We start from the raw sequence: 20,961 nt of genomic DNA on the forward strand, positions 1-20,961 counted from the left end.
TATTAAAATCTCCAGGCGATCTCACAAAATATACCTATGTCAGGAGAGATTTGAGCGGAATAAAAATTCCTCAGACTCGTCGCATTATCGAGGGGCGGGGGCGCTCCTGTTTTCTTTTATGGCTGTCGTAAGGTATAATCTTCAAGAAAAATGCGATATTTAAATGAAGGGAATTCCTCCAAGGGGATTTCCTTAATACCCAAATTTTTCAGTTGCAATTTCGTTTATTAATTCCGAGAGGTGTCTGTTCCTTGGAAGAACATTGTTACAAGGTTATTATTCTGTTCTTATAAAAAAACCAACATTGTTACATTATTATAATCAGACACAACTTATTTATTCAAGCAGGATTTGACATTCTACAATCGTGGAAATGTAATCCATTTCAAAGCATCAGATTTCCTTGATAAATGGCTGTGAGAGACAATAAGGATTATTATTTAAACGTATCGTTATCCTGGCGATGGTGCATCATGCCGAACATAAACATTGCAACGCGAGCCTGCGCGTGCGGCGCAGCGGCTCAGGGGCACGTGCGCGACACGCGCGACACGTCACTAATTGCCCTTGCATAGGGCTTGTGACAATATTGGACAATCCAGTGAAAATAACACCGACCTCTCGGGTGTAACGTTTGAGCTGACAATAATCTCTCATTTTAATAGATAAGTGGAGGCGGAGTCCTGTGATTTGTTAGCTTTCGCCGCCACCGCTTTGTTCCTTCACCCTCGCAACGATAGCTCTGTAAATAATACGCCTGTTATAAAACGAATATGCTTCGTCCGTAATTAAACTGTGATTAGTATAATCAACGCAGGAAATTACACGACAAAAAAGTCCGCAGCTAACCACATTTTGTGACCGTTCCAATAAAATTAAAAGAAGTTAAGTCGTGACACAAGACAAACTGCCGCCTAGAGAAATAAAGAGAGCAAAGCAAATGAGAAGAACTCATTTGGACGGCCGCTGAATTGTGTTCGAGAGGATAATAAAAAGGGAAGCCATCAGTGACACGCACAATAAGCATCAACCTCAAGAATATCATAGATAACTGCGGGCGCGCCGCTGGGACCTCATTAGGAGGCCGCAGGGAAATTAAAAAGAAAGCAAGATCTCGGACTCGATTGCGACCCGAGAAAAACGGCGGCCCTTCCTCTCATAACATTACATACAGCCTCCGTCGATTTTCCGGACAATTATTATTTTGTGGTGCGTAAGACGGGGCCGGAAAAGTAGTAGTTAATGGCGGAGTGGCGCTGGAGTTGAAGCCAGCACGACGAGCATAAATCAGGCGACAGGCGATGTAATTACCGCCAGACCACGCCGCGCCGCCGCCACACAAGGTACATACCTCAAGCATAACATATAAAAACATTACCTGCCATAACATGGCATTCATAATTTGTATTGATCAGGATTCATTATTTTATGAATAAGTAAATAAATACAAATATGAATGGTATAGTGAGTTCTTCTAATAAAGCTGATGCAGTAGGTAGGTAATTTTTTTATATTATTTTTATCGCTCGCTAGTATTTGCAAAAACCTATTCCAGCTCCACAAATAAAGGAAACAAAAAAGGTATTAGACTCGAGCAACATAAGTTTCGACTAAATACCTAGATTATCAGCTTTATAAAAGAATGCAACTAGAAGAAACGAAGGAAAACAATTAATTGCCTTTTCCGAGAACAAATTTCGAGTCTTCGAACTTACTCGATTTGCTAGAAAGAAACCTATAGAAATCTTGCATTTATGCAAAACAAAGGCAATCAAGGCCCGAGCGAACAGAAGAAATGAGCTTCATTAAGCGACGGAATGAAAACTTTAATAATGTAAGATGCAAAAAAGTCGACAAAAAATACTTAAGAAAATCTGTCGACATAAAGGCTGTTGTAACCGGGGACTCGCCGTAAAATCATTAAGATGCTAATAAAAACTTCCTTTTGTAGCGCAGAGACGAACTCCGGGGCGAACGGAAAAATATTCAAATAAAAAACTCGATCGGGGAGCGGAATGGGAAACGGTGGCCATGATTATTCTTCAAAACATAATGAAGAGAATTAATGTAAATATTCTTTTGCTGGAACTTTTCGCCCTCCGGAAAGTTTTATTTTACGTCGCGTCGTTTAACAACGTCCCTACTTATTGACATTCAATTCGAGGGGAAATTGATTTATGAAGATTGTGTCCTTAATTGAGAGAAGATTTTTTATAGAGTTGATAAGCTTGTAGCATGGAGAATATGAAAGAGTGGTGTATTGTTTGCTGAGAGTGTGACAGTGTGTTGCCGGGGGACAATGGGCTGCATTGTTGCATTATTGAGGAGCGGGAGGTGCAGCTGCAGTGATTACCGCGTCACTGTCAGCGCACCCGCGACAAGCGGAACAAATGCCGACAATTTTTATTCATTATCCATTAAATTAGTAATATAGCAATCACTATATTCAACGTTGTACGCAATAAAAAACAAACAAAAATTCAAGTTGAAATTTTAAAACACATGTCGTGTTTAATGGTATTTAATCATTAGATCATGCCTAAATCGTTTATACCCTTAGAAGAAACACTAAAATGTACTTTTATTGACGTGACATATGAGACGTTTGGCTCAGATGGCAGTAATTATTTGGGCGGTATTAAAATAGACATACTAGAGAATTGTATATTTTATACAATTACTTGTAAGTAACTGTAAGTACCTAAGTAGTACCCTTGTATATTTTCATTTCACATTCGTGTACCAACATAATGAAACAAAATGAATGAAACATTTTAAATAGCAATCCGTATATAAGGAAATCCATACAAAATGCTCCTCGGAGGAACATTAATAAGGCTCGGGAGAAGGTATCCTAATCAAGCATAAGATAAGTACGATACCCTTTTACCGGTCAGTATTTTTCGGGATTTGGAACAAAATATCCGTAAATAATTGGAATCTCTCCAGAGGAGCCGTCGTGGAAGGGTCCACACAAGGTCCGGCACCTTTTTACGGTCGATAAAAATAATAAGTCGTTGCGTCCGCCCCTCCCCGCCCCCTGGGGGGACCCCCGCCCACGCTCGGACACCGTTCATTTCTTGTTCGTGACGTTTTTCATTTACGAGCATTTCCAAATGCCGAAGTAATTAAATACAGCAGGCAATACAGAAATAAAGGCTTTGTGCTGGAGTCACCGGCTCACGCCCGTATCGACGGGAGGTCACGTGACCGGGTAATGCCCTACACAAACACATTACACCAAGTTACACACATTAAAAGTTCCCGAATCGACTCCTAATATGCAATCACATACTTTATAGAAAATTTATCGTACCTATTACAAGATTCGCATTTAACTACCCAGAAAATCTTTAACCTAAGCTTTAAGCTTATAAAAGCTCGGCGCTAATGGCCGGATACCGGAAATTGCGCTCTCATATATCTCCCAACAGATTTATGAAAGTACCCACACATGTACCGGTGTCTCCGCCACACACGCGCCACCTCCACATACACACTCACACAGTCTCCCGCTAAACTTTGACACTTATTAATTTAAAGGATCATTAATTTTGGAGGACTGAGTAATCAAAGCACGAACGCTAACCACGTTCAACAAAACTAAAACTTTGATAACTATCTCGTCTACTCAATGAAAATTCTTTGAACTAAGAATGTATTTACTTACATGATTCAAACTGATAAATAAGCGTTCTTTGTCAACTAAAGTGCGTTTAGTTCAAATCTATACTTTATTTAGATACAAATCTTGGACTTCTGCAAATGCTACGCTCGTAGCAACGCTACATCGTAGCTGCGTAGCGGATAATCCGCGTCCAGCGGCGTAGTCACACGCCTCCTGGCGTAGCCGCCGATATGACTGTGATGGTCTTTCCTTGTCATGTTTAATGCATCTGTCAACCCTGCATACATGTTTAATAATAATCATGCAGCTTTGCACCCCACGCTCTAAGCTGTTTGTCCTCGTTTGGATTAGTCTCTGTTTACATTTCATTTCATAGAGTAATTTAAAACCCCATTTACTTTATAAATAAAATCATAAGTTTTAATTTTAATGTTTAAAATAAAAAATTAAGACCAAGAAAAGAAAAGATGACCAAACACTTCCATCTAACTCATTTCACAAAAGTGTTTCCACTCCCAGCCGCAAAAATAAGATGGAACTCTAAACCACTTCGTCAACCTAAGTCAATTGTGGTAAGAATATTAGGTATATTCGCGGCTGGACTGTTTTTTTAGGACGGTAATCTTTTTTGGCGTATCCCGCCTGAGCTCCGGCGAACACGTACCGGCCATTGTGACGTGGAATACGTCTTCCGTGGCGCTTCTTATATGAGCGTTACAAGTGCTTTCTAAATAATCTAAGTCCAGCTGAAGGAGAGTATTGTATTGACACAGTGGAGTGGTGGCCGGCCGTATAATGCGGCGCGGGTGTGTGCGCGTGTCGGTGCACGCTGGCGTGGCTGTGTGCGCTGATAGAATAAGCAAGTCCCCGCCGCCCCCCGGGCCGGCCGCCCCCACCACCCCCGGCATCTTCAAGACTGGACTCGCCGCCCCCTGCCCACTACATGTCTTCTGTACCACTTCCCGTGGCCGCATCCCGCTCTAATGGGCCTTTATGTTATTTTGTAAGCAAACTTTATCATTACATTAAGGCAGACGATAAACATTGTTTTAGTGGAACATATTTCATAGAAAACAATGCCGGAACTAACTGTCAAGTAATTGTGTATGACTTTTGAATTTATTACTTTATTTCTAACTAAGCACTTATGACTAAGTCCTTCTTCATCTATTCTATAAAAATAAAATTGAAACAGAATCAGTAAAACTAACCCGCTATTATTATACTTGTACAAAATTTTCCTGTACCCAAAGGTTGCCTGGAAGAAATTGCTGCATGAGCAATAAGGCCGCCTGTTGTGCTTTTCTGTATATGTTGTCCTTATCTCTGTATTTTGTGTCCATTGTGCTCAATAAAGTATTCTATCTATCTATCTATCTATAAAAAGACATACTGCTTAATTTACTTTGTAAAAGTACTTACTTGTTGGAAATGCAAATGATTATTAAGATTAAAAGCAGAAGTGTCTGCCTAGAGTAACATTGACGCCACTGCACGAGAATACAAATCATATTAACCAGACGGCATGTTCGCATGTCGTATAAAGTCTAAATGTAGAAGGTAACTGAGATTATTCTACGTATTTTAACAAAACATTGAAAACCTCAGAGTCAAAATTGTATGAAATTTGCCACTTTTTTGGGATGTGTTGCATCTATGCTATATGCTAGTCAAATTATAGAGACGCCTTTACGTAACCATGGTAGCAAGAAACATTCCAAGATTTTCTATTGAATCCAGACCTATAATCTTTTTTTCCCATTGTGTGTATTAAACATTATATTTAATCAAACAAAACATATTTGAAAACCTAACGGCGAACAACCCCGTCGAAGTTCTATAATATTGGAGATAAATCGCGCAGAATGTTCGAGAACAAAGTGCTCGAGCCATAAGTTATGTTGGAATACTTTTAACGGGCGCGGGCCGGTATGAGTAGATTTACAATAAATACACCAAACAAAGAAAAAGGAATCTCTCTGCGGGGAAAACTTCGCCTTTTGTGCGCCGGTACATTGGACGCTAGGTGAAGTGGCCGCGCTTATGTGAATACAGCTTACGTCATACCTTCGCGAGTACCGGTTAGTATGTATCGTTTGTATCCGATATGTAACTGCGCCTTTGTTTCTTTTCGGGCGTTTTGAACTATCTGCGGGTTTAGTTTGTTTCTTTCATTAAATGTATACATGAGATATAACGAGTGTTTAACTTCAATAATCAAGCCTCATTCAAGAGTCGTATTATGTAGATGTACTACTTAGTAGAGACATTTTGACAACCCTCAAATGAAAAAAAAATGTAGCGTTTCCTACAGACTTTAACAACCGCCATTTAATAATTTGATATATATTTTTTATTATTATTAAAATAAATGAGTGCCCATTTATATTTAATCTGTTGATTATTCCTTCTGCAAACTTTCATCGCAGCCACCCAATACTAGTACATCAAAGTTGCCATAACAAGAACAAATCACTCACATAGGTAAGTGAGCACAACTCGCTACGGATCTCATCCAATGATCCGATGTTCCTGAAACGAATTGATGCCGTCAATATAATGCGGCGGATAGAGGAGCGTTCAAAAGGCAACCTGACAGGAGCAAAGACATCGCAGACAAAATAAATAGGAGGGCGTCGTGGCGGCGAGGCGGAAGTATTGGGGATCAACGCGACGAGTTTTGAAGTTCAATTATATCGCAGGTGGAGCCCGCGGCAGCCGTCACCCGCAGCCAGTCAGACACCAGCCCAGATGCAGCCACTTCACATCAAATGGAAAACTAACTCAAACGTGAAATAGATTCCCCATTTTCTTCAAACTGTCTCTAGGATTTCTAATTTTATAATAAGTTCTTACTCTACTTCTTCTTAATAAAACGGGAAAGTTTCGACCGAAGACATTAATTACGAAATCAAACAAAGCAAAAGAATCGCGTTTCTGTACGCGATTCTTTTGCTTTCACAATCTAACCTGCGGTCGGGAAACATCTTGGCTAGTTACGAGTAACGACGAGGGAACTCCAAAATCAGCTCATGCAAATACAAGTGTCGTTTTCGGCCACTCGAGTAGCAAATCAAGAAAGAAACTCGGGCCGGCGGTCGAGCGTCGTTCACGCCTCAATCAACCGCCAGTTACGAGCCTTTGTACGGCGAGGGCCTCCTCTACCCACCGCACTCCGCCGCACCACTTGCTTAATGAATTTCAAATCGTTACTCTAAAACTTCTATAAGTACTGAAACAAATACCTCAGTTAAAATAATTGGAACATTCACGTCCCTCCTTGTAACTACGGAATTGAAATGTCAGCTATGTAGAGAGCCGAGGCAAAGGACTATTCCAAATATGAAAATAAAGAAAATAAGCTCGCCCTGACCGCTCCTCCAATCGCGCACCTCGCTTTTATTACATCCATAAATTCATCATATCGCGGCGGCAGCGCGCTCGCCATTGGCCGAGCGAGCGGGACCGCCGCCGGCTCTCGCTCGCACCTCCTTCATATTAATATTGAATTTTTCTCGACCCCCTCCCGCCACCCTCCGGGAGGCTCTACACTCGTTCGCCCCCGTATTGTTGTTATCTTTAATGTTGTGGAAAACGCGTTTTCTTGTGTCGTTAACTTTTATATTGCACGAGTGATACTTTTGCAGGTTTGATACATAAAGTATGTGAAGCTTTAACATGACGCAGAATATTGAAATTTCGGTTTAAAAATACCCTGTATGTGGTTTCTTTAATAATCGTTTTAGCTTTGTACAAACACAATTCACTAAACGTTTTTTGCAGTTTCTTAAATGAAATTGATGAAAATGACTTTTCAGACATATTAATGCCACAACTTACTCACATTATATAAAGCTTTTAAAATAACAATATATTTTATGGGTTATAAATTGAATACACTGTTTCATACTTTTATAAAAGTAGTCACTAACAAAGTAATCAAATGGTTTTATTTCCGTTAACAATATAATAACCGTCATGTTCGAGCAATCCACGTGCTGCAATAAATATTAATTGCTCGCAATTTGTCTCTATTACGACAGTCCCCACCGTAGCCCCACGAGCCCCCTATGTATTGTTTTATTTTACCAAAATCAAAACAGAAACAAAGGACATAATAAATTAATCACCAGGAGTGGGGTCGCGGCTCCCCCGTAATGTTTTCCTTTAGTGCATTGTCTGCTGCCAAAATTAAAAAGAGGAAACAACCCGTCTCCGTTTTAAACGACAACGACCTCTGGTATTTGTTTTTTGAAAAATGGCCGCCTTTCCTAATTTAACACTTCGTCATCCCTACAGTTATCCTGTTTTTCACAGGGTCCACTTACCTAACCTGAAAATTTGACAGGTCCGGTTTATTACAGAAGCGACTGCCTGTCTGACCTTCTAATGACCCGAGAAGGAAAAACCAGCCCAATATAGGTTAGGTCACTTACCAACGAAACGTATTTCCTGGGGCTGTGCGTTTCCTCGCGATGTTTTCCTTCACCGCTGAGTACGTGGTACACATTTATGATCTATTTATGATTTATTTTGCAGCGCGACTATCGAACGGATGCAACGCTGCAGGAACGCGACTAATTTGAAGGCGTCCCTAATATAATATTTTAAGCCAATTAATAGAATTTCGGTATAGTAGGTAATTAAACGCTCATCTATCAAAGTCAACTCAACAAATAATTATACATACGTAATTAAAATTTGCACATAATTTTTATTTTATTTTGTACAGTCTTTTTTGGTATTTAAATTTTGAATACGTTTTATAAAAATATTTCCCTATTTAATAATTGGCTACGAACAGTAGAACAACAAGTAGAGTCCTAACACCGGCACTCCAACATCCTCTACTTCTCTAGTAAAAACATAATTGTACAAGGATAGTTACATCAGGTTACATATAAGTAAGTAAATATTTTTTATATATTCTGTGGTTCTTTCATGTTACAATTCCTTTACTCCGATCTAAATTTCCATTACATAAATAGCAACGAAACATTCACATTGTGCAGCAAACTCTGAAATCCGAATATACATAAACATAAACCGCACATACAGAAAAGAAAATACGCGGAATCTTTTTAAATTCCCTCCCTTATATTTCAAAGCTCAAAAGAAATCGCTAGCAATATCTGTCTGAAAAATATATCGGATTGCTTTGTCGCAGCTTTGGAAATCGAAATCTATTTTCCTTCAAATCTAAGTGAATCCCGCGCGGATTGGAAATGTACCCTTTACCTACCGGCGGGCGAGGCAATTGATATTCCAACAATACAATGTATGAATAAAATATAAACTGAGTTCTATCAGCCGTGTTTGCTCCGGTCCACAGTCGCCGCGATTCTTTACTAAATTTTTTATTATTTTCTAAACTTGTTTTCATGTTTCACGGGAATTGGCTACTTGACAGAGTTGTAACAATAAAATATGAAATAAGTATATCGGATATGGTAGTTTATCATTTAACTATCCGATTTTTTTTTAATTAAGAATTTTTTAATTATTTTATTATTACAAAGAAGTCATATTTAAAAAACTATCTATCAGGTTTCAAGTTGTACTTACTGTCTGACAGTTTCTTTGTTTATTAAAATGTGACTTCTCTCGGCAAAATGTCACGTGACCAACCGTTTTCGCGCGATATTTTAAATAAATTAAGAAAAATATTTTTTATTTTTCTATTATTAAAAGCTTTTTCGAAACAATAAAATACTTTAAGATGTATTTTTATACCTTAGATTATTGTGACGCTTATTTTTAAACGTTTTTAATTTTTAAAACACTTATCAGAAAACTGTCAAATAATCAATTCAGAATTTAAACATAACTTTTGATACAAGTTCTTTTAACTCATAAGATTATGTAATAATACGTATAATTGTTAGTAAAATCATCAAGTAGATTTCATATTTGCACGATTCTCGATTGAAACTATTAACGCTCTAAGTAGTTACACCTATACTAAGTTAAGTAAGTACATCTCGTCTCTACAACCTGAAAATAAAATAATAATACGCAATAAAAGTACCTAGTTAGCTGTGTAGGTAGATCTGTATCGTAATTTTCTTTATTGTTCCTTACCGCGACGGGTAGTAACAAACTCGGCGTCCTTATTCTGAGCTATTTAGCAACCAGATTTGGTAGAATTAAATTTGAATTTGGATTGATTACTAATAAGCCGGAGCAGGCAAAGTACTACAAACAAGCATAGTAGCAAAAGTATGATGCTAAAGGAAATGCCCTCTAAGAAGCTCCGCATAAGTACGTATGTAATTCCTTCTGTTGTTTATGTTATGATTATAATCTACGGACAACTATCCAAACATATATTAAACATAGAAACAACTTAACTTGTTTATTAGACACAAATTAATAATAAATAAACAAATACATTCCAATAAACTAAAATTGTAACAACACACAATATTAAAAACAATTTTAAATACTTAATAATAATTAACTTATAAGTAAAAAATGTCCTCCACATCGAGGCAAAGTCCCTAAAATACTGGCCACGTTGCCTCTCTGCACCGCCAAACTGACTCTTTGTTCAAAATAACTACCAGCTCTAGGGTCGGACGTTGCCTCCATGAGACGCGCTAAAATACATACACGCATGTTTCTAGTGTATTTTTGCTTGGTACGATTCTGATTTCCTGATGTACCTCTTTCCGATCAATCTCATCTACTTAAGTCTTTGTACGTGCTTGTCAGTACCCTATCTATCTATATGTATGTGTATATTAGTGACTATAGGTAGCATTTATTGAACACGTCCTCGATTGAGATCTGCTACGTAAACCATCTTATACTAAGTACCTATCTCTTTCGTCTATTTTATCAACGCATAAACTGTAAATCGTTTCACTTAAAAAAATAAGTACCTATATTCATTATCTGTATACTTACCTACAACAAATCGTTAAATTAGTTTTTGGCTTTTATCTCTTAATCTGATGGGTTAATTGAAATACAATGGATGATTATTATTATTATTATTTATGATTTTTTTATCTATTACTTATAGATTTTAAGAAATTACAATGTTTGTAAGAGAGAGTTCAAAAATTGCAGAATAGGTACGCAGATGTTACTACGTCCCCTACTCATTTAGCTGTCGGAGAGTTATTTAATACTGCGAGTGACCCTCAGCGAGCTTGGACGCTGTAAATGTATTGAACACATCTGCCGGACATTCGAGACACTACCCATACTAATAAATTAAGGAATTTAAATCAATCTTGATACAATCTCATAAATTATTGTCAATTTCTATATGTTTGTTGCCAGATATATACCTATATGCGTTAATGTAGAGTTAGAAGCCTAGACATGTTGACTTTAATACATTAGGCCACCTGATTTATAGATAAAGGAAACCTAATAGAGAAACAGCTTTAGTTTGTAAGCCTACTTATTAATTAACTCGCAATCCAAGCTCGCAATACAATTACTTTACGACGTCTTAAACACTCATAGTCAAAACACAGCACGATCCCAATGTCCGTAATCTTCAACATCTTAAATAAAATAGTCCAGGGTAGTGCTATATGGCCGGTATCTTATGAATTAAATATGAGCGCTTTATTCGATTCCCGAGTCCCTCGATATCTGATAATAAAAAAGAAATTTATCGCACACATGGATGCGAGCGAGGCCGAACTCATCGCTCGCTATTTTTTACGGCGTCCTTCCGTCGACAATCACTTCATAGCGACTGCCGACCCCTGTCCGAGCGTTCGATGACAGAATTATTTATCAGTTTGAAAAATGACGGGAAATTGAATGTAGTCGCAATGTTTACAACGCATTTTCTGTCCGGTGTCCTCGGGGGCTCCTTCCCTCGCGTTCCGATGTCCACTTTTCAAAGAGGCCGCTCGGACGAGGGTCGAAAGTGTCCCCAGAGTAAAAAATAAAAAAATATATATTGTATCTTCGTTCGGCGCATGTTACCTTACATGTGTACGGCGCGGCAGATGACAAAGAAAGAGTCGCCTCAGATGAAAGGAGGAGAGGAGGCCGTCTGATACTTTATTCATTTTGTCGTATAATTGTTTAGCCGTGGGCCGGCGGGCACGGGGCGCGGCGGCGTGCGGCGTGCGGCGTATGACGCAATCTCCTCGAGTGACCCGAGCGGGCCATATGTCCGCGCACCCACTCCACTACTTCCGACTTCTCCTATATTGAATTATCTAACTGTGATAAAAGAACTTCCAGATAACAGACGGGAACTCGAAATGAAATGTATTTCTTGTAAAATACACATTGACTTACTGAAACAGAAAGATCAATTGTAGGAACCTACAAGGATTTAATACTTAACATGTTATTTAAGTATTTGTGAATTTTACTCCTCTGAACCCCATAAAATACAATGTGGAAAGTAATCTTCTTTCTACTGTAATGTAAAACAAGATTACAATAGGTACATACGTAATATAATAGCAGTAACTCTACTAGTAAAGATTGATAGATCAGTGACAAGATTACTAAACCACCCCGTGTCGTCGTGTGGATTACATACAAACACTTTTATACGTTATTACCTGAAGGCATATAGTAGATGTAGATGTATGTTATAGCACCCATGGCCGGTCGTAAAAATGTTTTATTCACCCCATACTGCGTCGTAAAAGGTGTAATAACGCGAGAAGGTATCGTGGAAGCAATTACCGATCTGTTATAGTTTGTTACAACGCGCTTGTTTATTATCCTTTTATTATCTACTCATTTGGCGAACAAGGACGCTGTTTAATCCAATACACACTTTATTACAATTGAAATCCGGCGAGATCGCAATATGAATCCATTTGAATACCATTACCGTTCGCCGCGAGAAAATTCGTAACCCGAACTTGAAGTCAAATTTGTATGTGTTTATGTTCTGTTTAGTTTAAGATAAAAATATCCCGATATGAATAAACAGATGACATGAAGTTAAACAAAGAAACGAAAACGAATTTCCCAACAGAAAAGTCACAACAGAACTTTTTTATCTATCTCAACAAATAATCAATATGAAGACAAAGTTCCCAAAACTCGTAAATCAAAAGTGTACCTACTCCGAGACTTAAGATGAAAGTTGCGCAACAAATCCTTATCTACGTTTCAGGTCACGATTCTGCAAAATCGACGAAAATAAAATCAAACGTTCCGCCGCTCAGTTGACGAAACGGAAAATGTGATATCGGCGAGAGGCTCGGATGTCATAAGACTTGCGGCTTTACTCTCTTTCCTCCGAAGCCCATAAAGAAACAGCTCAAGCAAGACTTAATACCATCTAACTCCTGAATTACTCCAAGACACGACCACTGCTGCATAAAATACCTAGCTTCTTCTCCAATACATTTTACCTAAAGGAATACATACATAACGAGCACTATTAATCATAATCTAAAACAAACGCTCGCACATAGCGACCCCGGATTGGAGCAGATGCCCCTCGCTCCCTATTATAATCATAACAGAATATCATAAGCCCGCCCGCCCAACGCGGAAAAACTGGCGAGTGCAGCCGACCCGCCCGCCTACAATATCATAACGCGCTGCGATTGGCCGTATGACTCGATATAATATCATAACGCGCGGGGATTGGCGGAAGATGCAGGGCTGCCCCCCGCACTCCTCGTAAAGGTTAGTGCACCGTAGATGGTCGTCGTTATAATAAGTTTTACGTCGGTGTGCCCCCGCCTCGATAAATATGTGGCGCGGGGGAGTATGAACGGTAGGAAACTGCCGGCCGGCCGCTAGCTGGATCAATAATAATACTCGGCCATATCTGCAGTGGACTGGATGTGCTTGAGAAGCCGCTGCCGCGAGGGAGGGAGGGATATACAAACAATATAAATCATTTTCCCGCGCCGCCCGCCAAGACGCGCCCGCAACCACCCGCGTTACACTGCCACAATGTCCTATCTTTCATTATTTAAGACGAGAGTAATCACTAAGTATTGCTTTATGACGTTTTAACAAATAAAAATATACTGGAGTCTGATGGTAGGTATTTACTGAAATTCTGTAAGTAATATTATTATTATGTTGTGGGCTATGTTTTCTTTTTACAGTTAAATAAGGTTATTTCACAACAGGAAACGCATTCTCGTCATAACCATTTTTTTTTTCAGGGCGTTTCATTAATATAAGTTTTCCTGCTGTGACCTACTCTCCGTCGTGATTGCGATATTGTTTACATGTGACATCGCGAGGACATTAACGGCCCGTGTACGTTCACTCGATACGTGCCGATCGAGTTCGTGGCAGAGCAAGAGAACTTTGCACAATTTATCAAATTGAGTTACCGAGGGGCAATATCGCAGAGCGAACGCAATATTGCAGCGCGTGACCGCGTCTGCAATACGCGCTCAATACATCGGCCGGCGCCGCACGTCCGCCGGCGCCCCCCGCCCGTCTTCTAGCCACCCAGCGCCCCCGCCGCTGACCACCTAGATATTTAGCTAACAATGGCTCGCGCCGCCGCCGTCCCGCTCCCGCCGCTGCGCCCGCCGCACACACAACAGAGACGCCCGCGCTACCCTCCGGTCATTGCTATATTTATTGGCGACGCTCATAAGTACGCGGGTCAGGTTATAAGTTCCTCGAAATGAATGTCCGAGGCACGTAGCGGGTGAGCGTGCCGCCGTACCGCGCCACCGCGCCGCTGCTCGCTCCACAAGGAGCCTCCACTCGACTTGGCAGGGGGAGGCGACCGTCCCCGCGTTATAATTAAAAAACAAAAGAATACAAAGCTACTCAGCCTCTTGGCTGCCGGCAACCCCCATTCGACTTTCATGCGAAAAATGCAACGAGTGACAGAAAACCAATAAACTAAGTAATGTAATATACGCTATGGGATAATTTTAAATAAAACAGTGTAGTAAAATTTAAGTATTACAATACAACCGACTGAACTTGTTTATCTATAATAAAACGTTTCCTGCATAGGTGCCCTATTAATTTGGGAAGCCGGCTGAAATAATGAAAAGAAAATCACTGGGCGCCGCCCGCCCACCCCGTCTTAATGAAATAAGAAACAATCCAGATGGATTTTTTCTCTGGAGTTAGGTTTTGTACCATAAATGTGACGTCTATCTATTAGTGTTCTGTTATTAAGTACACACAATACAAGCTTAGTGTTTCACTGTAATGAATTCTGGTTAATAATACTTACACGTTTTAAGTACTAAGTAGTTCTTGATCTCTTACCAAGTTAAGTATATTTAATTTATATTCGCTTATTAACATTACGATACTATGTATTAGGATTTTGTAATATAATACGTTTTGTTAATTTATGTTGTGCGGGCAAAAGGTTCAAAAGAGAAAGTTCCGGCGGTCGATGGTATCCAAATTAATGTTATAAATAAACCATCAGACCCATGTGTTCGGCGGCGGCGATCACAACTCATGCGGCCCGCTCCTATTACAAATACCATTACGGAGTTCGCAGATGACCGCACGGTTTTATAATGCGAAGGCACCGTCGTCCGGACCCCTCCCCCCGCCCCGCCCGCTCCCTTGACCATCGACCGACAATTGTAAATGGCACATAAAATAAATGAATGTGCAGCGGGACTCGCCTCTGCAGCAGACAATATAAATTACGACCGGACGATTATATTCCGGCGGGAATGAAGCGTTTTCCTTCAGATACATTTTACACCGCGCGCCCCGCGCCGCAGCCTCTCCGTATAATTCAGCTGCCCACCACCCGCTCTCGTTAGCCGTGCGTGTAATTGGCTACTTTGTTTTCAGAACCTACTTTGATTAGATATAATTCCTATTCTAATTTCACCTTCGACTTTGATAATTATTTTGTTGAAACAGTAGCGAAAACTTTCACGAGAAAAGCGAGTTGTGTAGTAAGTACCTATTACTTATGCCTGCATGATTTAAAGAAACAATATAGTGAAGCCCTGATATTTTGCAAGCAGTAGCTACTCAGTGTAGGTACCTATATCTATTGTTTTTCACATCGAGACAATACCTATTAGGTATCAATATAACACAGTCAATCTTGCAAAAGCAATTTTCGAAGGGTCTCACCCGTGATAATTTAAGTCCAGCGCAGACGAACCTAATGGCAAATTTCCAATAACATCTCATTGATCTTGCTAAGTGAAATTTATGGTATAATTAGGGCGGCTGATAGCTCAGTGAGCACACAAGGCGCCGTTAGTTTGTTTGTGCTTGGCGAGCTGGAATGGCCATCGAATTACTGATGCACGGAATAAATACGAAACGAAAATTGAACAGTCCATCTATTACTTTCATCAAAACCTTTTTTTTTTCTACGGAAATAGTCACGTTGTTGAGTACAAAGAGAAATAGCCTTTGCCCATAACATTGAGACAACCAGAGACTAATCACGAGCGGAATGAGTCATTCGATATCGCAGACCAGTCATTTGGTCAGTGTCGCAAAACTAATGACACATAATGACGGCCGGACCAGCGACCGGGGAAGAGCGGCTCTGCTACCCGCAGATACACGCGGGCTGGAGGATTGTAGGTCGTATGTGCAGGCACTAGGGTGGGTGGGAGTGCGCGCACATCAGTCAAGGTCTGTTAGCTGTCTCGGGGGGAGGTCTTGCCCACTCGGGTGCAGTCGCGACCAGCGGCCACCTGACCACCCCGCCACACCTAATTGGAGCTCCCTACGGCAACGCGGCACAATCTAACATATTGTACGATTGTCATTCATTACAATCATTTCTGTTCTAAGGACAAAATAGAGATAAGGGAGGTTAAAATGGCCACATCGGAGCAATTCATCTAAGAAAGCAATATTGCAAATTGACATTTGCGCATAAAAAAGTAAGTGCGCAATGCAAACAAATGTCAAATAGCAATATTGCTTTCTTAGATGAATTGCTTCGATGTGGCCATTTTAACCCCCAAGTTCACCTGCACAGATTCTTTTTAGGTTCATCAACATGTTCTAGGTACACACAAACATTTTCTAAACTTGTTTGCGCTGCCGATCAATCACCCTAACATGCAGCAGTTATGATTCATTAATGGATAAAAATAGATTATATCGTATACTAATTAAACATAAAAGTAACAATTAAAGTGCACAAAGTGAAAAGTTTGTCTCGCAAGTGCAACGCGAGCAATGGAGTGAAAGTGAGTGCATGTGCGGTAACACGCATCCGTCTCCAGTGGAATTACAGCTCTACATTGCAATTGTAATAAATATCGATAATTCACTTTGCAATTATAAAACTCGATTAGAAATCACTACCGGATAATGACCAGTTCTTAAAGAAATAATTAGTCATTTCAAACATTAACGTACAATGAAAGACACATCATCATAAACAACCTATATATATTATGTCCCACTGCTGGGCTCAGGTTACCCCAATACCGACCCCGCCGGCGTGGTCGACGACTTCCCTCAATCAGCGCTTATCGCTATCGACCCACTAGGATCGATTAATTCTTTCAAATATTTTTCCTCTCAGACCACGCCCTGATCCGAGGTTCGCGCCCAACTGGGCACCCTGAGGCCTGTTGTCTTAAACGTTGTACCGGGTGAGAGCCTTCAGCGCTCCCCATTTGTCCGGCCAAGTAGTTAATGTCACGTCAAAAAAAAGCGGGGCTCAGGCCTCTCCTCAATCAACAGGAAGGGGGTATGAAGCATACTCCACCACGCTGCTCCATTGCGGGTTGGTCTGAAAGACACATAATGAAAATAATATGTTCTACCACACCTTTTTGTAAACGTATTTACTCGCTCATGACCCTGCCTATCGGACAGGTTTATTAGGGATCTGAGATGTAACTTACGAAGATCGGACAGCGCCTTGTAATGGCAACACGGTAATCGGTTCCAAAATCAAATTGACAGTTTTACAGACAGACGTTATGGTTTACAGGACGTCAGAAGAAGCAGAACAGGATACCTAATCAAGAGAACTGTATTCTAAACGTACCCCAGAAAAAGTACGTATGTCGCAAGAGTATAGTTGAATGCTCGGCGCGAAAAGTTGAGTGCTCGGTGCAAGATATCTTTACAGGTGCTAGGCCTTAGAGGGACCCATCCCCATATAATACACACAAAAGTTTAAATCTTTCTTCAAAAGCGTGCATGTACGAAACTCGTACGAGTGATGTGTGCAATTGATTACAATGAAGCCACATAATCATAGCTTGCTACAATATGTTTTTATTCGCGTGTATCGTGATAATCCATCATTCATCATATTACGTCGATCACTTACCTTCTGCGATGGGTTAATCTGTCATATTACAGTTCACATCCTTTTCTAAAAGACGCCTCAAGATGTCTTCTGTCGACCTGCAGTACAAGCGATAGTTTAATTCCACATTTAAAATATTGATTAATTAAAACCTTTAACGTTCCAAAGTTAGGTATGTTTTGTATTTGTATCAACATCATCAGCCCATTAACGGCCCCACTGCTGGGGCACGGGCCTTCCCTATGGATGGATAGGGAGATCGGGCCTTAAACCATCACGCGGTCCCAGTGCGGATTGATGGTTATTAACGACTGCTAATGCAGCTGGGACCAGCGGCTTAACGTGCCTTCCGAAGCACGGAGGAGCTCGAGATGAAAACTTTTTTTTTGTGGTCACCCATCCTATGACTGGCCTTTGCGAAGGTTGCTTAACTTCAACAATCGCAGACCGAGCGCGTTTACCGCTGCGCCACCGACCTGTATTTGTATAATAGCAGATATTTGGCCTTAAAAGAAAAGGAAAACATTCTCCATAACCAACCTTACCTGATTTGCTTTACTTTCCTGTAAAGATACTTTCGATAATAAAATACCCATAAGTAAGTCAATAACCCACATAATAATACATGATTGTTACCTAGTCGGATAGAACCATGTTTAATAAACCGCAAGCCCTACAGTTAGATCCGACAAGCATCGTAGCCGTTTAAGTGTTATTTTCTAGTGCGCGCGCATCGCAAATCGGAGCAGTGGGGCAACTCCCGCGCATGTCGCATGCGTGACCGCGCTGCGCGTGCGTCCTACAGGAAGCTGGGAAGTTATACTGTACTACACTGTATCGTGCACTTATTGCCATTAATATTATAATCACCAGCGACACGCGACAAGTATCAGAAATATACTGCTCATTTATCTATATAGCGATTTATGCTAATATCTAGTTCAATTGTATTGTGTTTATTCGCAATCTGTAGCGTGTTTTACTATATGTCTTTTTTTTACTTTCAATGTGGTTACGTGATGTCCTGTGTACAACTAATAGAGAATAGCTTTCTCGATGTTATTTTAGGGAACGATAGAATAGCACTAAAATACTTAAACCAAAAAAATACGTACGTACGTAAATAATTTTTAACATTAACCATTACAGAATTGAAAACAAAGATAAAATTATGAGAATTGGAAATTTTAATGTAGATAAGTAACAACTTATACTAGCTTATATAGTATCAAAAGAATACATTTATACTTAGTATGTAGTAGGTATTACAAGAGGGTCGAGCGTGTGTGGAGCGGCGGCGGACGTGTGCGGGCTAGAAATGAAATTGATGAACTTTTCTCGCAGCAATAATGGCTTTGGCACGTACCAACATAATTCCCGGCAAAACTTCCTCGCAGACCCGCCCCGGCTCAGGGCTGTGTCTCCGTACACGGACACAGCTTCCATACTTAAATACATGCTAATTCTGCAAGGAATTGCGTCTTCTGAGATATTATAGGTAACATCTACGAAACAACTAAATACCCCCCTCGTCTGCAACCCCCTTGACTGAAGGTTATACAAATACAACTATTCTTTATTGCACGAATAAAGAAACGACTACAGAAGTAAAAGTGACATCTAACACGAGGCAAATAGCGGCCTTATCACCTAAAGGGATTTCTTCCAGGCAACCATAAGGTGAGGAAAAGAACACCAACATACATAGTCAGAGGCACAACCATCGCAAGATGAACTAAGTACCCACATCTCACCGAGCTTTGAATTTTTTAAGTAATAGAAGAAATATTACTTTATAACATATACCTAATGAATATTGTTATTATATTAAATGTTATGTAGGTAAGATGTATTTTAAACGAAATACTACAAAGCGGTGACCGTAGTCTAAAGTTCTACAATGGCAGCTGAGCGCATTCAACTCATATTGCACCCAAGAAAAAAAAACAGAAAGTTAGTCTAGTGTACGCTATAGACAATTGAAAAATTAATAAAATCCCCGTAAAATTGATTCCCGTCTGTTAGTTAGTGTTAGTATAATACTTACTTCAGTCTAAACATTAATGCACATCCATCGTGTTGAATAGCCCTCAGCGCTCCCCATTTGTCCGACCAAGAGTTAATGCCATTTGCGGCAAATCTGCATTAAGTCACGTAAAAAAGGGTATGCTAGGGCTAATCATTTTATTGCGATTGTTATTACTCTTAGATTACCGTGGCTTTCACATTTAGCTCATTTCATTGTATAATATAATATTGCCTTCACAAAAATAGATCTCTATTCCTAGTTTACGTACTTTCAATTAAATTTAAGAAAGCCATTGGAAAATGACTTAAATTCTTAGAAACATACAAAATCATATATGATGAATACCTAAGTTTGTTAGTTTAATATACTTACAAGGCTCAATCAAACAACTGACATCCAAGTTAAGAGTGCGGCAGCTTCACTATATTTAATATTAATAAACGTATTTCAAGATAGACAACCAGAAGATAATTGTATATAATTATTCAAAAATGTTTTCTTTTTTATAATGGTTATCAATGTTTCCAGTGGACAGCCCTGTTACAAAGGACAGCGGACGCGGCGGACGGCGGCGGGCGAAGAAGGGAGCACATCCAATATAAGAAGAGAACAAAATAGGTTTATGTTGGATACTTTGACCATTCGCCCGTAAAGTAACTTTGCTGTACGAGTGACGCCCGCAGACTCATATATTATGTGCGCCTCTATAATAAAACACACACAAACGCGCTATCTTCAACATTGAAATGAAAATACTTCACGTAAATGTGAATCCTACATAGAACGACTTCCACATTGAAGACTGATACCGACATCTACTAGTTGGTAGGTACAATATACAGACTAGATAATATACACATGCCTAAGAGGTAGGTAAGCCGGTATAAATGGCATCGGAATAGCAAATTCTCCATTATCATTACTCAATTAGTAATCTAGAGAGACGACACGATTGTTGGCCTAATTTGAGACTTGGAACATCAAGTATTGAAGCGGGCAGCCGCCTGAGTCGCTCGCCACTCGCCAGTAATATTAGCAATGCGATGGACACCCCGTCCCGCGGGATCACAGCACCTGTCACATCCAACACCCTTGATAGTC

The sequence above is a fragment of the Pectinophora gossypiella genome, chromosome 1 (genome assembly GCF_024362695.1).
Source record: "Pectinophora gossypiella chromosome 1, ilPecGoss1.1, whole genome shotgun sequence".
Lineage (NCBI taxonomy): Eukaryota > Metazoa > Arthropoda > Insecta > Lepidoptera > Gelechiidae > Pectinophora > Pectinophora gossypiella.